We start from the raw sequence: 10,715 nt of genomic DNA on the forward strand, positions 1-10,715 counted from the left end.
ACATATAATTATGAAATACACTTTTTATCTCTAGCAAAACTTTTTTTTTAAATCTATCTTGTGGGGTTGATAGAGAGATAGAAACACAATCTTTTCAATCATGATCGACTGACATAAAGTCTGCTTCATGGGGCTGAGTGGATGAGGAAAGCAGACAGCCTGTCCTCACAAACTAAAATGTAGTCTCATACTGAAAGCTGAAAAGGGAATATGAGCCCCATCTTCCGGGCCATTTCTGCCCCAGATAAAGCCCTGAGGTAGAGCTGGAAAAGGCCAATTAAACTCCTTACTCTCCCATTCTGGAAATTCCTCCCCCACCCCTTTTAGATAAGTTTTATGTTTATAGCAAAATTGAATGGAAAGTATAGAGCTTCCATCTACTGCTAGACCCATACACTCACAGTATTTTCAACATCAACATCCCCCACAAGAGTGGTACACATATTTATTATAAATGATGAACCTACATTGACACGATTATCACATGAAGTCCACAGCTTACATTAGGGTTCATTCGGTGTTGTATAGTCTCTCGTTTGGACAAAGGTATAATGATATGTAGCCACTATTATAATACCATACAGAGTAGTTTTATTGCCCTAACTATCCTCTACAGTCCATTTTTTCATCGTCTCTATCCTTAACACTTGGCAACAACTGATCTTTTTACTATCTCCATCATTTTGACTTTCCAGAATGTAAATGTAGCTGGAATCACACAATACATTGCCTTTCAGACTGGCTTCTTTCACTACTACTTTGCATTTAAGGTCCCTCCATGTCATCTCATGGCTTGATAGCTTAATTCTTATTTTGTGCCATTTATTATTTATTTATTTTTTGTTTAATAAGAAAGTGAAATTTTTTTTAAATGTACATTTAAATATTATCAGCAAAAATATATTTTTGTAGGGCATGGTTTTGCTGTTTTGAAAAAATATTCTATGTTGCACTAATTTAGCAAGATTTTCTAACAGCTATGCTTATACTTCCAACTATAAGAAAAGCCTTAGACTTTTAATGCATCATCTATGGATCCACTGGCTTCATGTCATTCAGTCAGGTTCTTGCAGAAAATTTCAGTAAATTGCTCTCTTATCAATGCTAAAGTTGTTTCCTGGTTAAGTACTTAGAGAATCAATAACATTTTTTAAACATTGAAGTACTATAACAAATACAAGTAAAGTAAATAACATTTTTTAAACATCCAGTACTATAGAGAGACTATAAATTGTAACTTGTAAATTTTTAAAGTAATAATTATACATATGTACACATATACAAATATATAAAATCTGACATATATATATCTGACAAATATATAGAATAGTGACATATTATATACTAATTCAGTTCACTACATACTATTATTGTGATTTTAATAATGACCTTATTGCTAAAACTATGAATTTTATTATCGGGTAGAAGAAATAGCATTACATCAACTGCTTAAAACAAAGCAAATATATACTAGTTACTTTTTATCTGCATATCTTTCATGATGCTAAATACTATTGCCTCTGTATTAAAAATAAGTTTTCTTCTTTTGCATCTACTATTTTTCTGATAATGCACTTTTTAGTGGTAAGTAGTAAATGTGCATAACTATCTTGATAGACCATTAATAACCCTCAAACATGGGTAAAATCATAATTTAAAATTATCACTTCTCTACATTCCTCTTTTTTACCCAGAACACTTAGAAAATACCTGATTGCTATAAAAAGTTTTCAGGGAATTAAATATATTTTCTATGATAAAGTTTAAAAGCACTACAAATTAAATATGACCCATAAAATTAATATATACTAAATTAATAGTAATTGGCACATTTTAATCTATTTTTTATTCCTTAAACTTGAATTTGGAGTAATTAACTTTAAGTTCCCTCTGAGCAAATAAAAACAATCTTGGGAATCAAATAATAAATGATCTTAAGTAGGGGATCCCTGGGTGGCTCCGCAGTTTCGTGCCTGCCTTTGGCCCGGGGTGTAGTCCTGGAGTCCCGGAATCGAGTACTGAGTTGGTCTCCTGTCATGTAGCCTGCTTCTCACTCTGCCTGTGTCTCTGTCTCTCTCTCTTTCTATGTCTATCATAAATAAATAAAAATAAATCTTAAAAGAATTAAAAAAAATAAATGATCTTAACATGTCATAAGATTATTTTTCGCAGCCTTATTTTTTTTGTTATTATAATAAAATCTAGTCTGTTATGTGCTAGTAAAACTACACCGACAACCAGAAGAGCAATTATTCTACATTTTTGTGTTTCTTTACTAAGTGTTTTGTCTAATTTTAGCTATGTTGTATAGCTTTTCCAATGTTGTATAACTTACTCTGAACACTCAAAATATCTTTGTAAATTTTCATACCAACGAAAAAAAGAGATAGTCATGAAATTCCAGTAATATACATTGGGATGATGTGGTATTTGAGTTTCCATTTATTGCTAAGAACATCTCCATGAATATAAAATAACACTCTTCCCACCCCCCAGACCCAGAATGCACTTTCAAGTGAGTCTTATGAAGAGGAATAATAGCCTTGATTTTCCAACTTCATACAGTAGTAAGGACATGCAAGGATAAATAGGCAATATAATCTTCCATCTAGGGTAGCACAGAAGAGTGGAAGAGATAGACATGAACAATTATGACAATGAAATAACTGAAGTAGGACATTATTAGCTACAGAGCACCACGCAAACACAAAGTAAGAATCACCTCAATATCACTAAGTGACAGTATTAGATCAAAGGTTATATTTGAGTAGTTTTCATAAATGAGTAGAACTTTTCCAGGAAGGTAGTTACTTCAAAAGGAGACTGCAAAATACATGTTCTCAATCAAAGCCCAAATCATCAGTTTTATAAGAAGACAAACACTAAAGAATGTCAGAAAGTGTTTGTAAATACTTCATTTAACTGCAGAAAGTAGTTGGTTGTGTGACTCATGTAAGAATGGGAAAATACTCAGGTTCTACAAAGAACTCCCAAAATAAAAGGCAAACTTATGACTGAATCCAATAAAAAAAAAAAAAAACCTCACTATGAACTCTGCATTTTCATAGATTTGTACTTCAGGATATAAAATAAGACAAGAGATTCTAATCACAAATTGAGCTGCAGCATAAAGACAGATAGAGGAAAGACAGCATAAAGACAGCTCAAATGCTTGAGCTGCAGCATAAAGACAGAAATGGTAACAGATAATATATGAAAAAAGAACTGGAGCAGATGAACAAGGTGGTAGTGTCTAGAATCAGAGAGCAAGTACAACCCACATGATATCCTAGAAGAAGATCCAGTTTGGGACTTGCAGTCAAGGTGAACAGTTAAGAGCAATTAAACAAATGTCAGAAATCACGATTATGTGCCAATATAAAGTCTCAGAACTGAAGAAAGATAATTTGGTGACGTCTCAGGTGATAGTCTTGGTAATCTCAGCAATTAATGACAAGGTACTGTCTTTAAATAAATTTTGGTAAGAACTGAGTATAACATCCTATAAATACATCATATCTGAGATCTTTCCTGACCACTTGGCCTCATTTAGCCATCAAACTCCTTGCTACCACATCATCCCATCATAATCCCCTATATAACATTTAGTGTTATCTCATGTGTTTTAACTGCTTTATGTACACATGAGTAACTATATCTAGTGCACTAGGCTAATATTCAATAAATAAATAATAACAGAGGTGTTCCAGTCGCTTGCAGCCAGCCCTTGTTCTCTTTGGGCCAGTATCTCTTCAGATCATATGCTTATATAAACAGAATTTGGAGAATTAATATAAATTATATATATGGATATTCATCTGTGTATATATTTGCATATTTAAAATAAATTGACCTGACAATCAGAGATGCCAATAAACAAAACCTTAAACTTTCAATATAGAGTATTACAAATGATTATTTCCTATTAAATATTTCCTTCTATCTTTCTATGCTTAAAAAATATGGACTATTTCTTGGGTATGCTCCCTGGTCTTTTCACGCTTTTGTAAAGAGAATCTGTAACTTAAGTACTTTTGTAATGAAGTTACAGCTGAAAAAACAGGATATTCTGGCCACCTCTTGCCAGCCAGCATCTTCTCTAATCAGTTCATGTGTCCATAATGATTGGATGGTGAACTAAGTCTGATCTGATCCGTGCCATTGCCAGGGAAGTTGTCAAGTTTTTTCAATGTCTTTCCTGGCTCTAATGGGCATTAAAATATGTGATACTACTGTTCATTTTGTATCATTTCAAATATTAACAAACGAGTTAACTTATGTTAACATTTACATTCCCCAATCATTTTAACAAAGTGACTTAGAGTACATTCTTTATATAAGACCTAAAGTCTTGTAGTGTTTATTTTATTTCTTTGTTATAGTTTAATTCACAGGGAGAGTATTGAGAAATATAGGGGCAACATTTTTAAGAAATGGAAAAATACATTATTGGGTTATAATTAAAGCCTTCGTGTTTACCCATAAAAATGCACATATTCACAATATTATATTATATTCAGGTATTCATATTTCTAATCATGTATATATTTCTAATCATATATATACATACTTCTAATAATATATATATAACACATTGGTAAAAATTAAAATGATTTTAGTGTTTTTTAAAAATATTTTTTTCCTTTCATTAATTAAGCAAAGACGACTTAAAATTTCATTCACATTTTCTATTCTCTAATGTAAGAGCTTGTCTTTTACATACATCGATTGGCAAGAAATATTCTTTGTTGTTATTATTTTTTTCTTTACATATTATATCAACCAATATATTCCCTGTTAAAAGTTGACAACTATAAACATATTTGGATAGTATGTGAAGTCTGATGTATATTCATCAAATTTTGTAATTCTATAAACTCAAGCATAAATTCTGCCTCATAATATTAACTTCTATATTATAAAATTATGACTGCATGTGTTTTTCAATACATTTAGTATCTGAATTATAATAAAATGCTCTTTATGAAGAGAAATCAAATGTGCACTCCATATATGTATGAATTTGTTTATTTATTATAACAGTTTGAAAGAAAAAAATGAATCTCTTTTCCCTCTTGATTTTAAAGACAGCATTTCTAAGTTCCCAAGGAAAATTATATCAGCCAAATTAGGTGAACTAATGACTTGAAATTTATCTATTTAAAACATCAAAAAATGTCATTTAATGTTTCTCAACAAAACATGTTCTGAACTCTACTTTCGAAGCCATTAATTTATATATGTCAGTAAATGACTTTCTCATTGGTTTTATTTGAAAACAATGCTTGTCCTACAAAGTACTCCATTCTTTCCTACTAAGGGCAATTACATCAATGTAAGTAAGGTCTTTGTTGCTTAAGAACTCAAATACTTTTGCTATTTAGTCAGCCAATGTGATCATAATTTCCATGTCATGAAGTCACTGGGAATTATAACAGTAAGTTTTCTAAATTACAAATATTGGAAAAGAACATGGTCAAGAAAAGGAAACTATAATAGTCCTGATTATTTCTCCCCATGCCATCAGAACCAATCCCTTCCCTTACAAATCTTTAAGAATCCTATTCTTTGTTGATCCAAAACCTTCAACTTATCAACTCTTGATAAGTTGTGTAAAATAGCATCCTTAATAGCAAATGTCCTCGGACACTGCTTTCCAGAAGGACTTTTGGAATAGTAGTTGTATATTTCTAGCATTTCTCACGTGCTACAAATTCTGGAAGTGAGACAGATGATTTTCAATGGAAGCCAACCCCAGGATGATTTAGATATTGGAATTAGCAGACAAAATCTTAGAAGTAATTTATTTTTTTGTCTAAACCGTTAAAAAGAAAATATAGCTGTGGAACTGATGGGGAATCTTAGAGTGGTAAGGAAAAAATGAACGAATGAACATTCTAGGGCAGTCCTGGTGGCTCAGCAGTTTAGCTCCGCCTTCAGCCCCAGGCCTGGTCCTGGAGACCTGGGATGGAGTCCCACGTCAGGCTCCTTGCATGGAGCCTGCTTTTTCCTCTGCCTGTGTCTCTGCCTCTCTCTGTGTGTGTCTCTCATGAATAAATAAATAAAATCTTTTAAAAAATAAAACTGATATTTACAATATCTGAGCTGTAAAAATCACTGAAAGGGCTTAAGATCAGACAAATAATGGCAAAAGATAGGCTTAGTGAACATGAAGGTTGGCCAATGGATGTTATTTGACTTTCGGGAAAAAAGAGAAAAAATAGAAGATTGAAAAGAAAAATGAGGAAAGCCTCCATGAACAATAGAAGTCGAGAAAAGAGATAGGTAAAAATTTTTTGAAGAATCAATGATTAAAAACTTCCCAAATTTGGTGAAAACCATAGGCTACCTAACAAAAGTTCAAGAGCATATCTCAAAAGAAAGCTACTCTTAGACATAAAATAATGAAAGAAAATATTATAACTATATCACAATAGTTAGAGTAGACATTTTATGTATACATATATATGCATATTATATGTATGTAGGGTGGAAAAGCAGAAACTATTGTTTTGAGTTTTTTCTACTTTATATAAAATATTCTAATAAACACTGTAATTGGACTAAGAATTGGTACTCAGAATGCATAATACACCCCTAGAACAATCACTAAAAATTAAAATTAATTAAAAAGTTAATGCCAACAGTCATACCTAAAAAAGTCAACAGAAAATTAAGATGCAGTGCTAAAATTAATTCAAACAGCAAAGTTCTCAACATTCTTTGTCCCTGTGAGGACCTCTAGTCCATCGGGCCTACCCATTACTCACTGCTCATCTCCTTCCTACTACATCCATAGTCCTCCTTTCTATCTGGGATTCCAGGGCTTCTGAAATTAAATCATTCCTTTTCATACATCTTCAACTCCCTTGCCCCTCCCCCTTACATTTACCTTGAAAGTTACCTCCATTTACTCAATGTCTGTATTTGAGGAGTTCGAAGTGGAATGTTAACCATTCTACCTTATCTCACTATAAATTTATCACCAGAATTTCTCAGTGTGGGTGAACGGGCCTACTAATTTTCTCTAGTCAAAACACTCTCCATCACAGCCTCTTTTTTTTCAAATTCACAGATGATGTCCTTGATATATTTCACTAGGGAAAGAGAAGCAACCAAAGGGAATGGTTCATCTTGCCAATGGTTCATCTTAATGGTTCATTAAATCTCCCACTCTGCCTGAGACTCACATACTTTGTCTTTCCTCTTGTTAAAATGGAATAACTGTCCTGCATATATAAGGCTAAGTACTGCACTTTTGCGATGGATTTCAATTATCATCTATAAGAAAAAATTACTCCAGAAATGAGCCACAATTTTTCCTTTATCATTTGTTAGAACATTCAAATCAGCATATAAAGATGCTATATCTCAATAGTATATTAAAACACTCCCTTGACCTGACATCTCCCTCCATATACTGCCCCAGTGCCCTGCTCTCTCTGTGTAAGTATGTCTTGATGGAGTTGCCTTTACCTTTGGTGCACATTTCATCCCATTTTCTCCTAAACTGGACCCAGTCAAGTTTACCTTCTCCCACCTTTACCCTCCCCTGCAACTCTACCAGTTGCCACATCTAATGGGAAATTTGCTGTCTTCATCTCAATTAAATCCATTAGCAGAATTTGAAGGAGGTAGAGTCTCTTCATTTTTTAAATGAACACAATTGTTTTTTCACGTGACTTCTCCCTCTCTCCTCTCCTTGACCACCCCTCATATTCCTTCTATAGTAAATTTATTTCTAAATGAAAATATAAGCACCTAAGGAGTGCTTAGATCACATAGTATGGTACAGTACATTAATACTATAAACCAATTAAATAAACAAGTAATGAATACTATGGATTTAAATCAAGCAGAGACTGAAATTATACAATTTTATTTGAGGTCTCAGAATTCTCATTTAAATAAATAGGATTGTCCTTCTTTTACCAGAACAGAGAAAGAATGAGCAAAGTCTCTAAACCTGAGGGACCTTTCAAAATTCTTATAGAATATAAGAAAAAAAGTAATGATCTTATCATTGGTAAGAATTTTGGGGAAAAAAAAACAAATGCAGAATGAGATGTTTTCAATAAACTATACAAAGGATGTCTGTGTGTGTGTGTGTGTGTGTGTGTGTCAATTTTTCTGGGTACAATAAATGGCTATGTGGATTTATATGTGTTTTATAGTCAAGAAAAATAAGATAGGAGGAGCTTATTTAATTATAGGAGCAGATTCATAATTACTTCTCATAATTCATGAATCTATTTTCTGTGTCTTTGAAGTAAGAGTAAAATAGAAAAGAAATTGGATTTTATAATTTGCATATTTTACAATCAGCATCAGGGAATTGCATTTACCTTTTATAAATTACTTCATGTCATAATACCTTTTAAAATTTTCACTAGACAAGTTGAACCTTGTGGGGGGGCACAGCTCCAGCGCAAAGTTCAAACTGTGGCTTCCGGAGTCATAGCAGGACAGATGTTTAGAAAGTTTCTTCCCATCTTTCATGGAGTTTTAGTTTAAAGGAATGCAGCCAAACTGTAACCAAAGGAGGCATTATGCTTCCAGAAAAATCTCAAGCAAAGGTACTGTGGGCAACAGGAGTAGCTGTTGGATGGGGCTCTACAGGAAAGTGGGGGAGAGATCAACAGTTAGTGTGAGAGTTGGAGATAAAGTTCCCCCAGAATATGGAAGCACCATATGAGTTTTAGATGGCAAAGACTACTTCTTATTTAGAGATGGTGACATTCATGGAAAGTATGTAAATGGAAATAAATCATTATTGAAATGGCATCACAGGAAGCTGCCCGTTTCAGTGAATATGTAAAATATTTCATCATGTAAATAGTATCCATGTATTTCTTTTATAATAAACTAATGGTATCCAAAAAATAAAAATAATGAAATAAAATAAAATTTTCACTAGACATCATACAACATTTTTAATAAAGGTCTCTGTTTCTTGTCAGTACTTTTTTTAAGGCTGCAAAGTCTTTTTTTTTAATAGAACTTTAACATCATTACTAAGAGTAAATTTTTAGGGCAGCCCTGGTGGGTCAGCGGTTTAGTGCTGCATTCAGCACAGGGGTAATCCTGGAGACCCAGGATCGAGTCCCACGTTGGGCGGGCTCCCTGCATGGAGCCTGCTTCTCTCTCTGTCTCTCTCTCTCTCTCTCTGTCTCTCATGAATAAATATTTTTTTTTTAAAAAAGTAAATTTTTATAAACATTTAAGGAATAAGGGTTCAACAATGAGTTTTATTTAAAACCTAAGAAGATTAAACTTTTTCCTGCATTAGAGTGTAGAATGGCTCCTTATTGCCTGTCTGTTAAATATAATCTATTTTCATTTTTCTTAGACACACCCCAATTTAGTTCCATTCTACCACGGATCATCCTATCTTATCTAGTGCTTCTGAGAAGCAATCTCTCAGCCTACTCTTGGGCCATATGCCAGTAAGTTTTACACATGGGTAAAGAGCCTAAGAGAAAAGGAGTGATTTTCTAATTAAGGGGAAAAAGGCCACAGCCATAAAAGCAACTGAGGTCTGAAACAAAATTAAGTAAGGAGAATGGACACAGAAACACTGGTTGAGTGGGGGGACAGTAAAATAAGGGAAGAATTTGCTAAATGTAAAAGGAAAGATACAGTGTTTACTTTTTCTTCTTTGAAATGTTTGGCACAATCTTTGAAATAATCTATTTTTTAATCAGTGAATATTAGACACATAGAAATGCAAGTATTACAAATTAATAATTTAAAATTTAAATTATCTTTTTTTTTAGAGCCAACAGTCAGTAGGCATAAAAGAGAACACTTGGACATTCACCATGCTTCTCCCTGCCTTTACCCCAGTATGGCCTGAAATAGCCATTTGCAAGAAGGGGAAAAAGTGAAAAAGAGCTGAATCTCATCATACCTTCTTCACTTCCCAAAACTGGAGGTGCAACAGGGAGAAACAGCTCATCCTGTTTATCTCAGACTGAGCTGTAAATTCACAGGGCTTGCTGAGATTTCATTTGAGAGAGGGTTAAGTGTTTCCTTCACTAAATAAGGTTTAAAAGAAAATGGAAAACAAATGAATTTATAATATTTTATGCTCCACAAGCCATATTATTCAATATTAATAGTCATATTCATTTGTCTTGATGAGTACTATTCCCTCAATCTGCCCAATATATGAAATATGAGCATTTAGGAAGAGCTTTTTCTAACTTTAAGCATGCGAGACATCATTGCCTTTTAAAACTATTTTAAGCATATTAATGGTAAGTAAAGTTGACACTGTAGATGGAATGGAGGTGGAATTTACCCAAGTCCGTTAGGATAGTAGGAACTCTAGTCTGAAAGGTGAGCATACACTGAGGAAAACTGAAAATCATGAGTATTATAAAATGTGACCATGTACAAATCAGGAAGGATGAAATTCTGACAGGGATTGGGAAGTAGGGGAGAGGTGGGAAACCTCTCCTAGGAGGGGAGCCTAGGAGGGGTCCAGGAGGCTTCCCTGGATCCTTTGAGAGACTTTTACAATATCTCTATCTCTAAATTGCAAAATGAAATGGAATTGTGAATGCATTATTTGATACATAAAGCAGTACAACTATAGAAAAAGTCAATATTTGCTACATTAAAGGATAACTGTTCCCTTTATCCCATTAATATTGTTTTATTGTCTTCTCAGCCTCAGGTTATATGGTCAATAGATGGTCAGAATCTTTATG

The 10,715-nt window shown here is 33.3% G+C and overlaps 1 pseudogene; it reads left to right on the forward strand.

The window, feature by feature from the left end:
- Positions 1–210: 210 nt before the first annotated feature.
- LOC121481897 lies at positions 211–8,818 on the forward strand (annotated as a pseudogene).
- The last annotated feature ends 1,897 nt before the right edge of the window (positions 8,819–10,715 follow it).

Source organism: Vulpes lagopus, chromosome 24 (assembly GCF_018345385.1).
Source record: "Vulpes lagopus strain Blue_001 chromosome 24, ASM1834538v1, whole genome shotgun sequence".
Taxonomy (NCBI): domain Eukaryota; kingdom Metazoa; phylum Chordata; class Mammalia; order Carnivora; family Canidae; genus Vulpes; species Vulpes lagopus.